Source organism: Lepidochelys kempii, chromosome 25 (genome assembly GCF_965140265.1).
Source record: "Lepidochelys kempii isolate rLepKem1 chromosome 25, rLepKem1.hap2, whole genome shotgun sequence".
NCBI lineage: Eukaryota > Metazoa > Chordata > Testudines > Cheloniidae > Lepidochelys > Lepidochelys kempii.
In genome coordinates, this window is record NC_133280.1 from 5,185,245 (window position 1) to 5,203,055 (window position 17,811).

The window sequence follows — 17,811 nt, forward strand, 5'->3', positions numbered from 1 at the left end:
ACTGTTGAAAAAAGGCAAATATAGTGCCCATCTTTAAAAAAGGGAAGAAGGAGAATCCGGGGAACTGCAGACCTCATCTCAGTCACTGGAAAAATCATGGAGCAGGTCCTCAAGGCATCCATTTTGAAGCACTTGGAGGAGAGGAAGGTGATCAGGAACAGTCCACATGGATTCACCAAGGGCAAGTCATGCCTGACCAACCTGATTGCCTTCTATGATGAGATAACTGGCTATGTGGATATGGGAAAAGCGGTGGATAGAATATACCTTGACTTTAGCAAAACTTTTGATAAGGTCTCCCACAGTATTCTTGCCAGCAAGTTAAAGAAGTATGGATTGGATGAATGGATTATAAATTGGACAGAAAGCTGCCTAGATCATCAGGTTTAGGACATAAGAATCCCATGAACTGCTACAGGCTGGGGACAGACTGGCTAAACGGAATTAATCAAAAAAGGACCTGGGGATTACAGTGAGTGAGAATCTGGATAGGAGTCTGCCAAGAAGGCTAACGGCATATTAGGCTGCATTAGTAGGAGCATTGCCAGCAGATCAAGGAAAGTGATTATTCCCCTCTATTGAGCACTGGTGAGGCCACATCTGGAGTCCTGCGTCCAGTTTTGGGCCCCCCACTACAGAAAGGATGTGGACAAATTGGAGAGAGTCCAGCGCAGGGCAACAAAAATGATTAGGGGGCTGGGACACATGACAGATGAGGAGAGGCAGAGGGAACTGGGATTATTTAGTCTGCAGAAGAGAAGAGTGAGGTGGGATTTGATAGCAGCTTTCAACTACCTGAAGGGGGGTTCCAAAGAGGATGGAGCTCGGCTGTTCTCAGGGTGGTAGATGACAGAATAAGGAGTAACGGTCTTAAGTTGCAGTAGGGGAGGTCTAGGTTGGATATTAGGAAACACTATTTCACTAGGAGGGTGGTGAAGCACTGCAATGGGTTACCTAGGGAGGTGGTGGACTTTCCATCCTTAGAGGTTTTTAAGGTCTGGCTTGACAAAGCCCTGCCTGGGATGATTTAGCTGGGGTTGGACTAGATGACCTCCTGAGGTCTCTTCCAACCCTAATCTTCTATGATTCTATTGCTATCCATCATGTGACAAAAAGGGCAGGTTTTTACTGCTGGTGAAACTAAACTAAATAATTTCTAGTCATCGACCAAGGAAGCTACAAGTCCCACCAAAATAAAACAACTGGATGTATTTAATCTGTGGACAAAGCACATTGATAAATGTGCATGTGTAACCCACTCAGGGTGGCGCTCTGTCCCCCTCTAATGGTAGCTGGGCCATATGTAAGGGGCAATAAGCCTGCTGCAGGGTTGGCTAACAGAGCTAGGACCTTCAGCTCAGGCCAGAGAGGCTCACTCTTTAAGAGTCAGATTCAGTCAATCACCTCTACTGGTGACCTACTCAGGGTGTTGTGTTATGTTACTTATGCAACACAGAATCATAGAAATGTAGGGCTGGAAAGGACCTCAAGAAAGTCATCAAGTCCAGCCCCCTGCACTGAGGCAAGACCAAGTAAACCTAGACCATCCCTGACAGCTGTCTCTCCAATCTATTCTTAAAAACCTCCAATGATGGGATTCCACAACCTCTCTTGGAAGCCTATTCCAGAGTTTAACTACCCTTATAGTTAGGTTAGATGTTAGAAATTTCCCCCTAACTCCTTTGCTGCACATTAAACCCATTACAGTTTATCTCACCACCAGGGAACATGGAGAACAACTGATCACAGTCCTCCTGAGAACACCCCTTAACCTATCTGAAGGCAGTGATCAGGTTGCCCCCTCAAACTTTTTTTCTCAAGACTAAATATGCCCATTTTTTTTAGCCTTTCCTCTGAGGTCAGGTTTTCTAAACCTTTGATCATTTTTGTTGCTCTCCTCTGGACTCTCTCCAATTTGCCCATGTCTTTCCTAAAGTCTGGCAGCCAGAACTGGACACAGGACGCCAGCTGAGGCCTCACCATTGCCAAGTAGAGTGGGACAACTACCTCATGTGTCTTACATACAACACTGCTGTTATAAACTCCAGAATATTCGCCTTTTTCACAGCTGCATCACATTGTTGACTCATACTCAAATTGTGATCCACTCGAACCCCCAGGTCCTTTTCACCAGTACGACCACCGAGCCAGTTATTCTCCATTTTGTAGTTGTGCACTTGATTTTTCCTTCCTAAGTGAAGTAATTTGCACTTCTTTACTGAATTTCATCTTGTTAATTTCAGACCAATTCTCCAATTTATCAAGTTCATTTTGAATTCTAATCCTGCCCCCCAAAGTGTTGCAACTCCTCCCAGCTTGGTGTCACCTGCAGATGTTGTAAGTGTACTCTCCGCTCCATTATCCAGATCACTGATGAAAATATTGACAAGTACCAGATGCAGGACTGACCCTGTGGGACCCCATTAGATACATCCTCCCAGTTTGACAGCAAACCATTGATAACTACTCTTTGAATAGAATCTTTCAACCAGTTGTCCCCACATTATAGGAATCGCATCTGGATCACTTTTCCCTATTTTGCTTATGAGGTGGTCATGTGGAACTGTGTCAAAATCCTTACTAAATATCAAGATCTATCCCTTCTACACTCCCCCCCCGTCCCCACCAATCCACCAGGCCAACACTGGTACCTGATGCCAGAAAGTTGCCAATGTGAGTTTTGCAAAGGATGGGCATTGCTAACATGATATGTTAGAGAGAGCTGCATTTCACCACAGCTGAAACCACATGAACAGCATGATGGAGAATTCTAGTTCAGCATATGGGGCCTGATGTGATTAGCTGCCCTAGAGCTGGTGCTGGAGAGCCCCAGGCTCGCAATACAGGTTGAACTATTCCTGAGTCCTACTCCAGACAGTAACAGATACACAGAGATGGGAAGGGCAGGAGAAAGGTTAAAAACCAGTATCTAAGTACTTACAGGGCCCTACTCACTGTAATATCACGAACTGCAGAGGAGCTATCCCCACCGAGAGGAAGGGAAGCATTATCTTCACTGGACAGATGGGAAACTGAGGGCCAAGGTAGGGAAAGTGACTTGCCCAAGGTCACATAGGAAAGTTGGTGGCAGAGCTAGGAATTCAGCCCAGGTTTGAGTTTCCATCCCAGGATACCTACCTCCCTCTTTGCGACCTTCCTGTGATGGTCCAAGGTTGTGGCTCCTAAGTACTAGGACCCCGCTGTGTTCGGTGTTGTACAAACGCGGACGACATCTGCCCAAAGCAGCTTACAGTCTCTTCCAGGAGCAAACCGGCCTGGCTCAGGCCTTTCCGAAGGGCTGAACACCCGTTAAATCCTACTTCAGAACAGGGATTAGAAGCCCAAGTCCCCACAGACTGCAGGGCATTCGGGAACTCTCTCCTGGCAGCTCCCTGGTCTGTAGCTGAGTGCCTCAGCAAGAGAGACAGTCTGTGCTGAAGAGGCAAATCAAAGCCTGAAGTGCCATATGGGTCAGACAGTTCCAGAGAGGGAAGGAGGAAGGGAGGCCAAGCCATGCTGCCCCCCCCCAACACCAACCAGCAGAGCTGCCCAGCCCTGAGGGGGAGACACTGTCCCTCTCCTAGGTGCAGCAGCCGCACTCCGGGCTAGCTCCTGGCAGCGTTGTCCCTCCCATAGGCACAATGCCCCTGGCACTTCCCCTAGGGAGGCGTGGCCATGGCCCCATACTAGGGGCAGTTCCTATGAGGCAGCCTCTGGTGCTGAACTTGAGATTCACCCAAAACAATGGGATGGGCCTGATCCCCCTAAAGACAATGGAACTGACCAGGGCCTTAAGAACTGACTTGTCTCCTCTCCCTCAGGCCTGGTCCACATGCCACTTTTGACCCAATGTAACTGTTTTGGTTCAGGATGTGATTTTTTAGCAAAATAGTTAAATCGGCACAACCCCCACAGTGGGGGCTGTTATACTGATGCCATTATAGGAATAATCTATACTGGTATAAGTGCATCCACACTAGGTGGGTGCTGTCCTGCTTTAACCTAGACCAGTGCAGTGAAAGCAGTAAAACTGTTGTGGATAGACAAAGCTTCAGAATATACAATTATTCTGTTTCTAGTTCTATTATTACAAACCATGCCTGCGTGAGAGAGTCAGAGAGAAAAAACAATCGATGGTTTGGAGCCAACAGTTTAGATTCTTCTCTGAAATAAAGAAGAGGAGAAAAATGTATTCATAGTTTATTCGATTGTCACAAAGAAGTGGTGAATACATTCTGCTGACTTATTATTTTGCTGTTATTTGCCTTGGTGGAACTGGCTAAATAGTAAGAAAAATTATTTGCAAGTGATTTATTCAACAAAAGTGAAAAGATTTGTCAGATAAATTATTTGTTGCAAATCATTAGTTCACATATTTAATCACCAGGACACACACAACTATTGTGCTGGCTCCTAAAGCAAATACTGGCGAAGCCCCATGGATTTATAAGGCATATTCACTGGGGTCGTCTTCTGCTGCTTCCTTATAATAATATCAAGGAGGAGAAAAGCATGTTATTGAAATTTGTAAACTTCTGTAGGTTTATTTTCTTGCCACATTCCATGGCTCTTCACGATCCAGGTGCAATGCAAAGGGGTGTTACACTCAGCGATCTGTTTACCCTTTTTCACCTTTATAGAATAGGTTGACATATTTACCATGCCTGCTACATTACTGAGGGATTTGTAGGAGGATAAATTCTTGGGGTTCACTTTATGAATAGTTTTTGTTTTTTCTGGATCAACTGCAACCCCTAGGTTGAAGTACTTGTCTCTCACATAACTTCCAATTCCTCCAGTCAGCACTTGGGCCAGCAGACGTTCATGAACCACAACATTGATGACTTCTTCAGTTTTGTTGGTAACTTTAATGATGTAGCTCAAATGATCAGGTACAGAACTGGATCAGAAAGGAAATGATTAGTGTCAGTCCTGCCGGCAGGAAGAGTGCTTCGAAAGCTTCAGATTCATTAACAACGTTTTCATGCACACGCTAACCCCCATTCCTCCCACACCTTTACAACTCTCCAGAGAAAGCACCAAATATAGACAAAATAGCAATGGACCAAAACTGGGACCTTGTATATGGACACATCATCTTCTCCTGGCCTCACAGTGAGTGACTCAGATCAGAAGTGTATCTAGAACGGAACCACCCTGATGTTTGAGTGTGGCCGTGCAAAAATAAGCTAAATATATGATGTGGCACCAGAACCCGACCCTTCCATCTGCTCCCCTGGTTTGTCCATAATAAGAAGGGGACAAAAGCAGAGACTTTTATTGAACACCCCCAGGTCTGGTAGTTTAGATAAAATTGAAGCAAGGTCCTAACAGTCTCCTGGGTTGAGGGTTGATTACGCCAAACCAAAGCTTAATGGATCAAGATTTGCAAAACCCAAACCAGCCTCTTTAGTCCAGCTACATAGGTTAGGGGTCTGGCCAAGATTTACATGCGACTGTGAGGAATTAAGCGCAGACTGTTTCTTCCCTCCTTTCTATACTATTCCATCAGAGGAGAACAAATAAGACACTCAATGAGTTAGGAGATTTTCAAGGGCACCAATGGTAGTTAGCCACCTAACTACCAATGAAAGTCAATGGGAATTGAGTACCTAATGGCCTTTGAAATAAAATCTCCTTTGAAGTCCTTTGCATCTAGAGCACGTAAAAAGAAATGGACCAAGATTCCCAAAAGAAGCAAGAGTGAGGCACCTAATAAATGGCCTAATTTTCAAAAGGGCTTACCCACCGCACAGCTTCGTGTGACATCAGTATGGCTTCACGGGATGGAATTTTTAAAAAAGCAAAGGAAACAAACGGAAGGTGTTCCATTAGAGGAACTTTATTCAGGTTGCCAAGTCAGGTGCACAGAAGTTAGAAAATGCCAGAATGAGCTGGCTTGTGCAACCTCAATTCAGCCCCTTGTGCGTATGCATCATGACAGCCTTTAATGATGTGATTACTATTTATCCACAGGACTAGAGCTTCATTCAGTACACAGGACAGACAGGGAATGAGGCAGAAGCTGTGAAGAAAGGAAATGTGTTAAGGCATTTGACTGGAACCCGGGGAGCTGGGTTCTGTCCCTAGCTCTGGCTCAGACTTTCTACGTGATGATGGCAAAGGCTGTATCATAATGCATATGCCAAATTCAGATTGAAGAGGCAATAATAATTCTGGCATTTTCTGACTTGTAACCTTAATGTAGGACTTTGTATATAATTAGTGATTATGAATGGATTTTAAAAAACACCGTAGTCTGGTTACCAGCATCATCAACTCTCACAATTTGATTGCAAATCTCATGATATTTGGTATTTGTCTGAAAGCCCCAGCTCTTGGAGTCATGTGATTACACAACAATCTCAGCTTTCATTTTGTTTTTAAAGTTAGTTTCTAGCTCTTATGGTTGCAGAGAAAAGCTTGAAAACATGAACTGAGTGTGAGACCTAAGGGCTGAGGGACCAAATGGCAAAAAAAAAGGGCACAACATTTTATTTTCATCATGCCAGTTGCATGATTTCATGGGGTCTGACTGGTGAGTTTTGAAGACTTGAGGTTGGGGATTCTGGGTTACAGTGATAGATCTGAAGGAGAAAAATCAACTTACCCAAATAGTTTGTGTATCGACGGGTTATCTTCCCGGTAGATTTTGTTGTCATCCACAATCCAGGTGCAATGCAGAGGAGTTTGACACACAGCCACCCACTCATCCTCCTCTCTTGTCACCATAATGTAGTACCATTCTGCTCCTGTCCACCCAACTCCATAGGTGAAAATTTTCAAGACACCAACTTCGTTTACAATGGACGTTTTCCCTGATAAAACTCTCAGCTCTTCCTTAGTGAACAATGACTTGAGGTGGTCGTAGATAGGCACGACCAGAGAATTACCCAGCGATCGTAATACCGGATTGGTACTAACAACAACGGTGACAGGTCCCGTACTGTTGTTGGTAACTTGAAGGACGTAGCTTGACATTTTAGATGCTAAACCGGAGCACAGAAGAAAAATCATTAGCGAGTCAGTCCTGGTGCCTCAAACCCTTGATTTTGATGAAGTCAAGAAGTTTTCTGGATTTAAAATAAAACTGTTTCTTATGATTAACCATGGGAACAAGCTACCAAGGGAAGTGGCGGATTCTCAATCTCTTGATGTCTTCAAATCCACACTGGCCACCTTTCTGGAAGCTGCTTCAGCCAAACAAGTTAGTGGGCTCCACAGAGGGGTAACTGGGTGGGATGTAATGGCCTGTGCAATACAGGTATCAGACTAGATGATCTAATTGTCTCTCTTGGCCTTAAAACCTATGAGTCTATGGCTGATCTCGCGCAGAGGAAATGCTCGTGAGCACTTCCCCCTCCGGAGACGTATTAGGTTTAATGTCCATTCTCACTGCATAATAAGGGGTGGAGTCGACCTGGGATCTCGATAGCATCCTAGCGTGTCTGGGAAATGGCCTGGATTTCTGCCAGCGCTGAGTAGTAAGCCGATCTGGCTTGTGAACAAATACAACTAGAACACAGTGCTACCAATCCGGCCTGGAGGCTTGTTCCAGAAGATACGCCCTCATTCCACAGGCTGCAGAAACTGGAAGGATCCGAGAGATGAATCACTGGGTGACATTCTCTGGCCTGTGATACACAGGAGCTCAGAGATGATCTAATGGTCCCTCCTGGCCTTACAATCGATGAGAAGGGACTGTTAGGTGCCGCAAGATGGGCAGAGCTCAGACGATGGGCAGCCAGAACTGGGTCTGAGCAATGGGTGAGGGCCAGATCCTGGCGCTCTGACATTCACCTAATCCCCTTGAGTCCAGTGGCATGTAAGTGACATCTGAGGGGTGATGCCTGGGGGGAAGGAGGGCAGGGCTGGCTGCACATCAGTGTGCTACAAGGTTTAGCGTTGATCCTGCCTACACTTACTCACCTGAGCAGCCCCATTTAAATCCCACTGACCTGAGAACAGGGTTCAAGGGTCTGATCCGACAGACCCAAACCTGATTCTGACTTGACTTCTGGCTTCACAGCTGTATACCCAGACCTGCGCCGTGCCCTGCCTCACACGCGACACTCCTGCCTTTGGCCGTGTGGTCACACCCGCCTGCACTTCTGATACCAAGTCCGGCTGAGGCCGAGCGAGAGGCTCTGTCCCGGAGACACACTGCGGGTTAGAGGGGGCCTGCAAGGTTACAAGTTTGAGGCTGGGCTCTTCCAATATCCTCTATTAATACTTCTGGGCCATTCACAGCCCTTCGTATTAACCCAGCTGTAGGGAGACTGAGTGGCCTCCCTCCGAGAGGGAGAGCGAGGGACCTTTACACGCCCCTTGGAGGGCAGAGCCTAGATCGCTCTCCCCCCTCGCTGGAAGTACCGGGGCATGGCTGGAGGTATAAAGGGCCGGCCCTGCAGCACAGTTGGGGGAGAGCCTGCAGAGGAGAAGGACGCTCTGCCTGTTCTCCCGTGTCCCCTGGCTGTTCCCAATTCTCAAACGCTGACAAAGACTGGAGGCCGCAGGTACCAAACCCCGGGGAGGCAGGAAGTGGCCCAGGGGAAGCCCCAGAGCAGCTGGCTGCAGAACCAGGGTGGCTCCTTTGGCGTGTTGCAGCTGGATCCCCGCCGATGCAGAGGCAGGCAATCCTGCCCCTGCCAGTGCCCTGGAGTAGGGTGGGCCCTCATCCCCCTGCCAACCCACCTTGGGTGGCTGAGCCCCTACACTGTGCAAGGAGGCTCTAGCTCTGAAGAGGAGCGTCCCTTACCAGTCACCTTAGAGACTGTTTGCTGGTCTCCGCCCAGGCCACAGCCAGCCCTGACAGACTGTGTTTAAGGGCTGACTACTTGAGCTACTCAAGCCCAGGCTAGAGCCTGATAGCGACTATTCATCGCCCAGCCCTATGGTGTGTGCTTGGCTGTCTTGCAGACGCTGGTCCTGGCCAGACAGGGCCGACCTGAGTGGCCTCCCTCCGAGCGGGAGAGCGAAGGACCATTACACCAGCCCACCGCCCCCTGCCCACTGTACAGGATACTGAGCGGGGACACGGGTCACTGCGCGCAGCTAGGAACAGAACCCAGGTCTCTAACAGGACAGACCCAAAGCTCATCTCCTGCACCACTCCTCTCCCCGAGCCAGGCACAGAACCCAGGAGTCCTGACAGACAACATGGCAGAGCTGTCTCTCAAATAGTCGTGTATCCCCCTGGCAGAGTGCATCTCCCCCCACCCGTCCCATGGGGTGATCCACATACAGGATAACAGCCGGCTTCTTCTGCCAGTCATTCCTATTGCGCAAATGGGAGAGGGGTCTGTGCTCTGGACCCAAAGATCCTGGGGTTAAATTCTGCAGATGACCCAGGCAGGGAAAAAAATAGCGTGTGCTCATGTAACCGTGTCCCAACAGCCCTGTGGGGCTGAAACGAGGGTGCATGTTACACTCCCACAGGTCAGGCTTTGCGGTCTGAGGAGAATCTTGCTCCTCAAGTTCCTCCTCGTCTTTAGGGAGCTTCCCGCAGGCATCCTGCAGCTGCAGATAGAGCACTCAGGACAGGCCCTCTCTGCCTACAGCCCCGCCCTGTGTTTTTAAAGGGGCAGCTCTGACAGCTGATGGATAGGAAGGATAAACAAAAATAGATCTGTGACTAGGGTTTTTGATTTCAAAAGGGCTGACTTTCAAAAATTAAGGAAATTAGTTAGGGAAGTGGATTGGACTGAAGAACTTATGGATCTAAAGGCAGAGGAGACCTGGGATTACTTCAAGTCAAGATTGCAGAAGCTATTGGAAGCCTGCATCCCAAGAAAGGGGAAAAAACTCATAGGCAGGAGTTGTAGACCAAGCTGGATGAGCAAGCATCTCGGAGAGGTGATTAAGAAAAAGCAGAAAGCATACAAGGAGTGGAAGATGGGAGGGATCAGCAAGGAAAGCTACCTTATTGAGGGCAGCACCTGTAGGGATAAAGTGAGAAAGGCCAAAAGCCATGTAGAGTTGGACTTTGCCAAGGTAATTAAAAGCAATAGTAAAAGGTTCTATAGCCATATAAATAAAAAGAAAACAAAGAAAGAAGAAGTGGGACCGCTAAACACTGAGGATGGAGTGGAGGTTAAGGATAATCTAGGCATGGCCCAATATCTAAACAAATACTTTGCCTCAGTCTTTAATGAGGCTAATGAGTATCTTAGGGATAAGGGTAGCATGACAAATGGGAATGAGGATATGGAGGTAGATATTACCATATCTGAGGTAGAAGCGAAACTCGAACAGCTTAATGGAACTAAATCGGGGGGCCCAGATAATCTTCATCCAAGAATATTAAAGGAATTGGCACCCAAAATTGCAAGCCCATTAGCAAGAATATTTTATGACTCTGTAAACTCAGGGGTTGTACCGTATGACTGGAGAATTGCTAACATAGTTCCTATTTTTAAGAAAGGAAAAAAAAGTGATCTGGGTAACTACAAGCCTGTTAGTTTGCCATCTGTAATATGCAAGGTCTTGGAAAAATTTTTGAAGGAGAAAGTAGTTAAGGACATTGAGGTTAATAGTAATTGGGACAAAATACAACATGGTTTTACAAAAGGTAGATCTTGCCAAACCAACCTGATCTCCTTCTTTGAGAAGGTAACAGATTTTTTAGACAAAGGAAACACAGTGGATCTAATTTACCTTGACTTCAGTAAGACATTTGATACAGTGCCACATGAGGAATTAGTTAAATTGGAAAAGATGGGGATCAATAAGAAAATTGAAAGGTGGAGAAGGAACTGGTTAAATGGGAGACTACCAGCGGGTCACACTGAAAGGTGAACTGTCAGGCTGGAAGGAGGTTACTAGTGGACTTCCTCAGGGATTGGTTTTGGGACCAATCTTATTTAATCTTTTTATTACTGACCTTGGCACAAAAAGTGGGAATGTGCTAATAAAATTTGCGGATGACATGAAGCTGGGAGGTATTGCCATACAGAGAGGGACCGGGACATCATACAGGAAGATCTGGATGACTTTGTAAACTGGAGTAATAGTAATAGGATGAAATTTAATAGTGAGACGTGCAAGGTCATGCATTTAGGGATTAATAACAAGAATTTTTGTTATAAACTGGGGACGCATCACTTCGAAGTAACAGAGGAGGAGGAGGACCTTGGAGTATTGGTTGATCACAGGACGACTATGAGCCGCCAATGTGATGTGGCCGTGAAAAAAGCTAATGTGGTCTTGGGATGCATCAGGCGAGGTATTTCCAGTAGAGATAAGGAGGTTTTAGTACCGTTATACAAGGCACTGGTGAGACCTCATCTGGAATATTGTGTGCAGTTCCGGTCTCCCATGTTTAAGAAGGATGAATTCAAACTGGAACAGGTACAGAGAAGGGCTACTAGGATGATCTGGGGAATGGAAAACCTGTTTTATGAAAGGAGACTCAAAGAGCTTGGCTTATTTAGCCTAACCAAAAGACATCTGAGGGGAGATATGATTGCTCTCTATAAATATATCCGAGGGATAAATACCGGAGAGGGAGAGGAATTATTTAAGCTCATTACCAATGTGGACACAAGAACAAATGGATATAAACCGGCCCCCAGGAAGTTGAGTCTTGAAATTAGATGAAGGTTTTTAACCATCATAGAATCATAGATCCGAGTTACTACAGAGAATTCTTTCCTGGGTGTCTGGCTGGTGAGTCTTGTCCACATGCTCAGGATTTAGCTAATCGCTGTCTTTGGGGTCGGGAAGGAATTTTCCTCCAGGGCAGATAGGCAAAGGACCTGGGGGGTTTTCTCCTTCCTCTGCAGCGTGGGGCACGGGTTACTTGCTGGAGGATTCTCTCCACCTTGAAGTCTTTAAACCATGAGTTGAGGACTTCAATAGCTCAGAGATAGGTTAGGGGTTTGTTACAGAAGTGGGCAAGTGAGGTTCTGTGGCCTGCGTTGTGCAGGAGGTCAGGCTAGATGATCATAATGGTCCCTTCCGACCTTAAAGTCTATGAGCTCAACGTACATCAAGTAACCAAAATAAAGCAGAAAACAAAACAAACCTGAACTGCTACATTCACCGTTTCACACCGTGTCTAGAGCCATGTTTATTCCAGTGTCCTCGCAGACAGAGAATTCTGCCGGTTCCTAACTTTTGCGTTTAACATTCTTCTAACAGTTACTTTGAGATGTAATATACACGTGGACCTTCTCATCAATTAGCACTAATTAGGGGACTGGATGTTTTAGCACATTGCTAACCAGCTGCAGAGCCATTCACTGGTCTGAATCCAACTCAGCCCAGTAGGGACTGAACGTTGTTCCCAGGTAATGGAGGTTTGGTGGCATCCATGAGATGAGTTTGCTGGGTCTCAGTTCCAGCTCCCACCTTCCACACTCATCACCAGGCAGTGCGCTAAGGGGCGGGCTCAGCTGACCTGCCCCCTCAGGCACCTACAGTGAGAATCCAGATCACATGGCCTCGTCCTACACCTGCTTGCACACACCAAGTGATGAGCACTGTATAAATACCATGGATTAGGAGATATTCTTGTGCTAGAACCTCAAAGTACTTCCGTGGGATCTTTGTGCATGGAGCAGTTGTAGAATTAAAGCCACAGAATTAGCTCCAGGACTAACGGGTTGTTCTCCACAGATCTGAAATGAAGACACGCAGCAAACCTGTCGAGTAAGCAGGGTTATTTGTACAGCGTCACCTCGCTGAGGACTCTACGGGTTTTACCTTACTGCAGCTTTCAGAAGTTCCGGATCCCTGTGTCTGGGATGAAGCAGCTCGGCTTTGTTCCCTCTGAAGGCAGTTGCTGAAGTGCAATGAGAAGACGCTGCATGAGCTGAACACTGGCTAGAAAGGGCAGTGGGGGCAAGGAGTGAAACTCAAAAGTTAATGCTGCATCCAAGTTCTGAGAAATCACATGATTGAGGAAACGGAAAGTAAAAGTCTACTGCAAGGAATGCCCTCTGCTTCCTGAGAGGAACAGAAGCACAGATGCCCACACCCCCACCGCAAATCTAGGAAACTCTGCTGATTGGCTCCAACACCTTCTGGAGATGATGAACCCAACTTGAAAGGGGGAAGGAACAAACATCCCCACGCTCATGCTCCCCTGACAGCTCCTTACATGGGGCCCAACTCCTGTGGCCTGAGTTGGGATGGGGAGAGGAAAGCACCTGCCGTCCACCTTATCTATAGCTACCAGGGGCACCTTTATCCATGATTCCAGGGGCTAGTTAGGCACCTGAAATACCTGTGGAAAAAAAGGGTTTTTTTTGTTTTTTTTTTTGCAAATAACTTAGAAATGAGCTGCCAGGAGCACTGTATCTAATTCCTGTATAAAGAAAGAAAAATAAACATTAGACCAGACCTCTGTGCTGCTTTTCATGCTTTCATCCTTCCCCATTGCCCGGGACCGATCACTGGAGTCTCAGAGAACTGGCCACCTTGGTTTTGCTCCCATCTATCAGACGCCTCTTTGTTTGCAGCAGAGACAGAGGCCCTCAGAGACCTGGGCTCTACTTCTCCCACCGACTTCCTGTCTGATCCCCGGCCAGTGCCTTAGGGGCAGAGATTCAAAGGTTTTTAGGCACCCAAAGATGCAGCCAGGCATCTAGTGGGGCTTACAAAGCACCGAACCTTCTAGGTGCTTTTAAAAATCTCACTAGGTGCCTAAATACTTTTGAAAATCTGGCCTTTAGTCTGTGTGCCTCAGTGGCCCATCTGTACAATGGGGATAAACAGCATTGCTCTACCTCAGACAGGCTGTGAAGAGAAACCAGTTAGACATTGCAAGGGGCTCAGATACTACGGTGATGAAGCCACATGCTGTCTCTTCCCTTGGTTTTGGCCCCTTCTTTTCACACCTCCCTCTGTTCTGAATGTACCTGTGGCTGTAGGTCTTCGGACTCCCCTTCCTTGTCTTCAAACCCCACTCCCATCCCCCAGGGATTCCTGCTTTACAGGCTCATCTAAGGGTATGTCTACACTGTGAAGTTGTCGACAAAACTTTTGTCTTTCATGGGTACTTTAGAACCCCCCCCCCCCCCAAGAAAGACAAAAGTTTTGCCAATGCAAGGGGCAGTGTGAATGCGGCTTTGTCAACAGGAGACAAAGCTAACGCCGCTCACGGGGTGGGAAGTATTTTGTCGGCACCAACACAGCATTTACACACGCTGACCTGTTGCGACAAGGCTGTCTCGACACAGCCTTGTCGCTAAAAGCTGCGTGGTGTAAACAAGCCGAGACTTCCAGATCCTTCATTTAACCACCAGCCCTTTCTTATCTTAATCACCCTGCCTCTGTGTGTAAACAAACTGCTGAGTCCCTGCCCCGGGGCACAAGCTGGGAACAGCACCTCTCCTCTGCAGAGCTCACACTCCACACGCAGGCTGTGCTCAGACACTCGGGAGGGGCTGAACCCCCTCCCCCCAGACCCTTTAAATGGTGCCCATGACAGCTACCTCCCAGCGCCCTCCAGGCTTAGCACTACCTGTCTGAGCAGCGCTCTTACAGGCGGCACGAATCACCCGACCCTGTAGAGTCTGAGGCAGGCAGGCGCAAACCTGCCCCACATCGAGCTCCCCCAGGGCAGGGGGAAGCCTGTCTGCCTGTGCCCAGGAGGCTCTGCAGGGCACAGGACAATCAAAGCAGGGAAATGCAGAACGGGCCCAAAGGGAAGATCCCTGGGGCGGGTGCCGCTCCCAGGATTCCAAGTGGTGGATGGAGACCAAAGCTAGAGCCCTTTCAGGCATGGCCAGCGTGGGTCCTGGAAAGGAGATGGGGAACTGAAAGCAGCTGACCCTCCACCACTCAGGCTGGAGGCTGCATCCTGGCCCCTCCCTCTCTCAGTGAAGTTGGGGGTGTTGGGCACATCAGAGCTCAGGCTAGGAGGCATCTACTCAGCCTGTCCATGGCTGCAGGGTCTGAGGCACAGGACTACCCTGTGCTGCCCACATACCCAGCCATCAGGCCCCAGGTCACTTCTCCTGCCCCCCTCCACAGGCAGCAGGAAAGTCTCATCCTGGATTGCACCTGTGAAGCCTGTTCCCTTGCATAGGGTCTCCAATAGCTGGCTCATGCCTTTATGCTGCTGGGGGGCCTGGCACAGGCATATGGGGTCCTAAACCCCCCCTGGACAATGCAGCTTTCCAGGTGATCTCCAATCTCGCTGTACATCCCATCACCTGCACAGACAGGTGCATAGATGGTTAGGACCCGGTCCTGAAGGGATCTCAGCTCTCCTTGGAGTCCATGGGTGTAAATACAGTTAATTTTTTTAACTGTTTAAACTATTAAAAATTCTTCGTTTAAACAGAAAAGGAGGACTTGTGTCACCTTAGAGACTAATAAATTTATTTGAGCATAAGCTTTCGTGAGTTACAGCTCACTTCATCGGATCCGATGAAGTGAGCTGTAGCTCACGAAAGCTTATGCTCAAATAAATTTGTTAGTCTCTAAGGTGACACAAGTCCTCCTTTTCTTTTTGCGAATAGAGACTAACAGGGCTGCTACTCGGAAACCTTTGTTTAAACAGTTAATTGATTAAGCAGCTGGGTACTCCAGCCAGTGCAGGACTGGCTGGCCAGTCGGGTGAACAGTTAAGGTGGGTTACTGGTAAGACTAATGCTTACCGGTTAACCAGTTAACATTTTACATCCCTAAGTGGGAATGGAGAGTGCACAGTCCCCAGCACAAATGAGGTCTTTTTTCCCTTAATAAAGCCTGGCTCCCAAGCCGGTGGCCTGAAATTAGTCTCCTAAATCTATAGCCAGGCCCTGGAATATAAGTTTGACCGGACTTCCCGATGCACAATCAATGGGCACTGAGCTAGCCCTCCGGCTGCCAACGGCCCATTGCAGGACAGGGCCGCAGAACCAGGGAACCTCAAATTATTCGTGCAAGAAACTGCAAGTGCTGCCGGGTCCCTTCAGGTTTGTGTGATGAACCATCACTTCAGAGTCAGGGCTGGGATTTCTGAGGCTCGTTATTTTAGGCAACAAAATGAGGGAGGCCCCCAACTTACAGGGAGCAGAGTTAACTTTGGGCCTAAAGTACATGGTGCCCCTCCAAAAAACCGTAAGAATGACACAGCCCTGCTAACCCACCACCCCACACACAAGATACAATGGAAACCCCACAAACCCTCCCCCAAGCAGGGTTCAGACCCCCAAAAGGGAGAAGTGCCAGAGAGTCCACACAATCTGCTAGGAACCGCACATGGAAGACACCCAGATATTGTGGTGATAGACAGCAGGATAAAACCTTGAGACAGAGAAACAAGGAACAATTGAACATGGCAGGAGAGGGAATAGCTTAGCAATTTGGAAGTTCAGGCCAAACTTTAGCTACTTAAATGTGGATCTTGGAGGTTGAACGCCAGTACAGCCAAACCACAAAACCAAACAGTAACAAAATCGAGAGGGACAGCGCCCAATACACACCTTTGTTTTTAGTACAAGGTAAAACCTTTATTACAACTTTTCATTCATAGGTATACAACATCTGAAAGACAGATATGGGGAAAAAAAGTAATATTGTTATAAAATGTCACATTTATTGCTACATTACTGTTATATACAGGACAGTTCTCAAAATCTACTTTAAAAAAGTTAGGATTATTTAAAAATTCCAAATAATCCAGCCAGCTGTTTTGACACTTGTATAAAATTATTTTAAAAAAATGAAAACAATTCATATCTTGAGGCACTCGGAAACACAATTTTATCCCCCAATTGTGATTCATTTAAAAGAACAATGCATTTCCCCACCCCCAAATACTTTATTTTTTTGCTGGGTTAGGCATATATATATATATATACTATATATATAGTTCAAAACTATAATGTGTATCTGATTTAAGAACAAGGATTTTCAGCCACTTAAGTACATCTGGATTTACAGGTAGGCAGCATGAACATCAAAAGCCAGAACCAATTTATTTTATTTTTATTTTAAAGGCCAAAAGAAACCATCTAAGGGGTTAAAAATAAACAGCTTCCACAGGCGTTTCCCCTACAGTTGCCCTGCCCCGCCCCCAAGTACTAAAAATATATAAAGGGGAATCAAGTAGCACTTTATTTTCTAAGCTAGTTTGAGTCTTCTCTAGAAAATGGGTCATTTTCCCATAGGCAATGAACTAAATGCAGGTTGATGGAAGTACTGTCCTTAGTCAACGTTGCCAGGTGTTGCTTTCTCTTCTCCCTGCCCCCAACCAAGAGAAATGCTAAGATGCAGGCAGGTAAATTATTTCCTGCATTTGCATTTCCCTTCCTCCTCCCCCAAAGACACAAGATTTGATTGAGCTGGTGGGCTCCCAAAAGGACTTTAAAAAGATCTGGCACTAAATGGAGGGAGATTCTTGGCTCCCCCTCCTGTTCAAAGCTCCCCAGGGGAAATCTGTCAGCATCCCTCCTGAAATGCAGGGCCCATGGGCAGCTCAGTGGATGCAATAGGACAGAACGGGGATGGATGCTGCTAAAGGCGCAGTGACAAGAAGAGGGGGCTGCATCATGCCGACAGACACTCAACCATGATGCCCCCTTCAAAGTAGCGCCTTCTCCTGCAGGCAACCGCTCAGCAGGACACTAGAAACCACTTTCCCCCTGCCCAAGGCAGGTGGCTCTCTGACCACAGCTGCCATGTGGCTGATTCAAAGACGACAGGTGGAAGGAGTATTGTTTTTCCTAACCAGGAGAACGGATGCTTGGCTGGAACGGAATCAGCATCATGAGATGAAAGACAGGAGGTGGTTGAAAGCACATGAGGAGACATACTGACAGAGACCCCCCCAGGAGGGGAGGATGCCGAACCCACATTGGGTAGTAGTCTAGATGG

The 17,811-nt window shown here is 47.2% G+C and overlaps 1 long non-coding RNA gene across 1 annotated transcript; it reads right to left on the reverse strand.

Annotated features, from left to right (window-relative positions):
* Positions 1-4,212: 4,212 nt before the first annotated feature.
* On the reverse strand, positions 4,213-13,951 carry LOC140903073 (uncharacterized). Its single transcript, XR_012156154.1, has 3 exons — positions 12,706-13,951; positions 6,611-6,989; positions 4,213-4,900 (listed from the first exon to the last, which is right to left on the reverse strand). It is a non-coding gene; the product is annotated as an uncharacterized lncRNA (long non-coding RNA).
* Between the last annotated feature and the right edge of the window lie 3,860 nt (positions 13,952-17,811).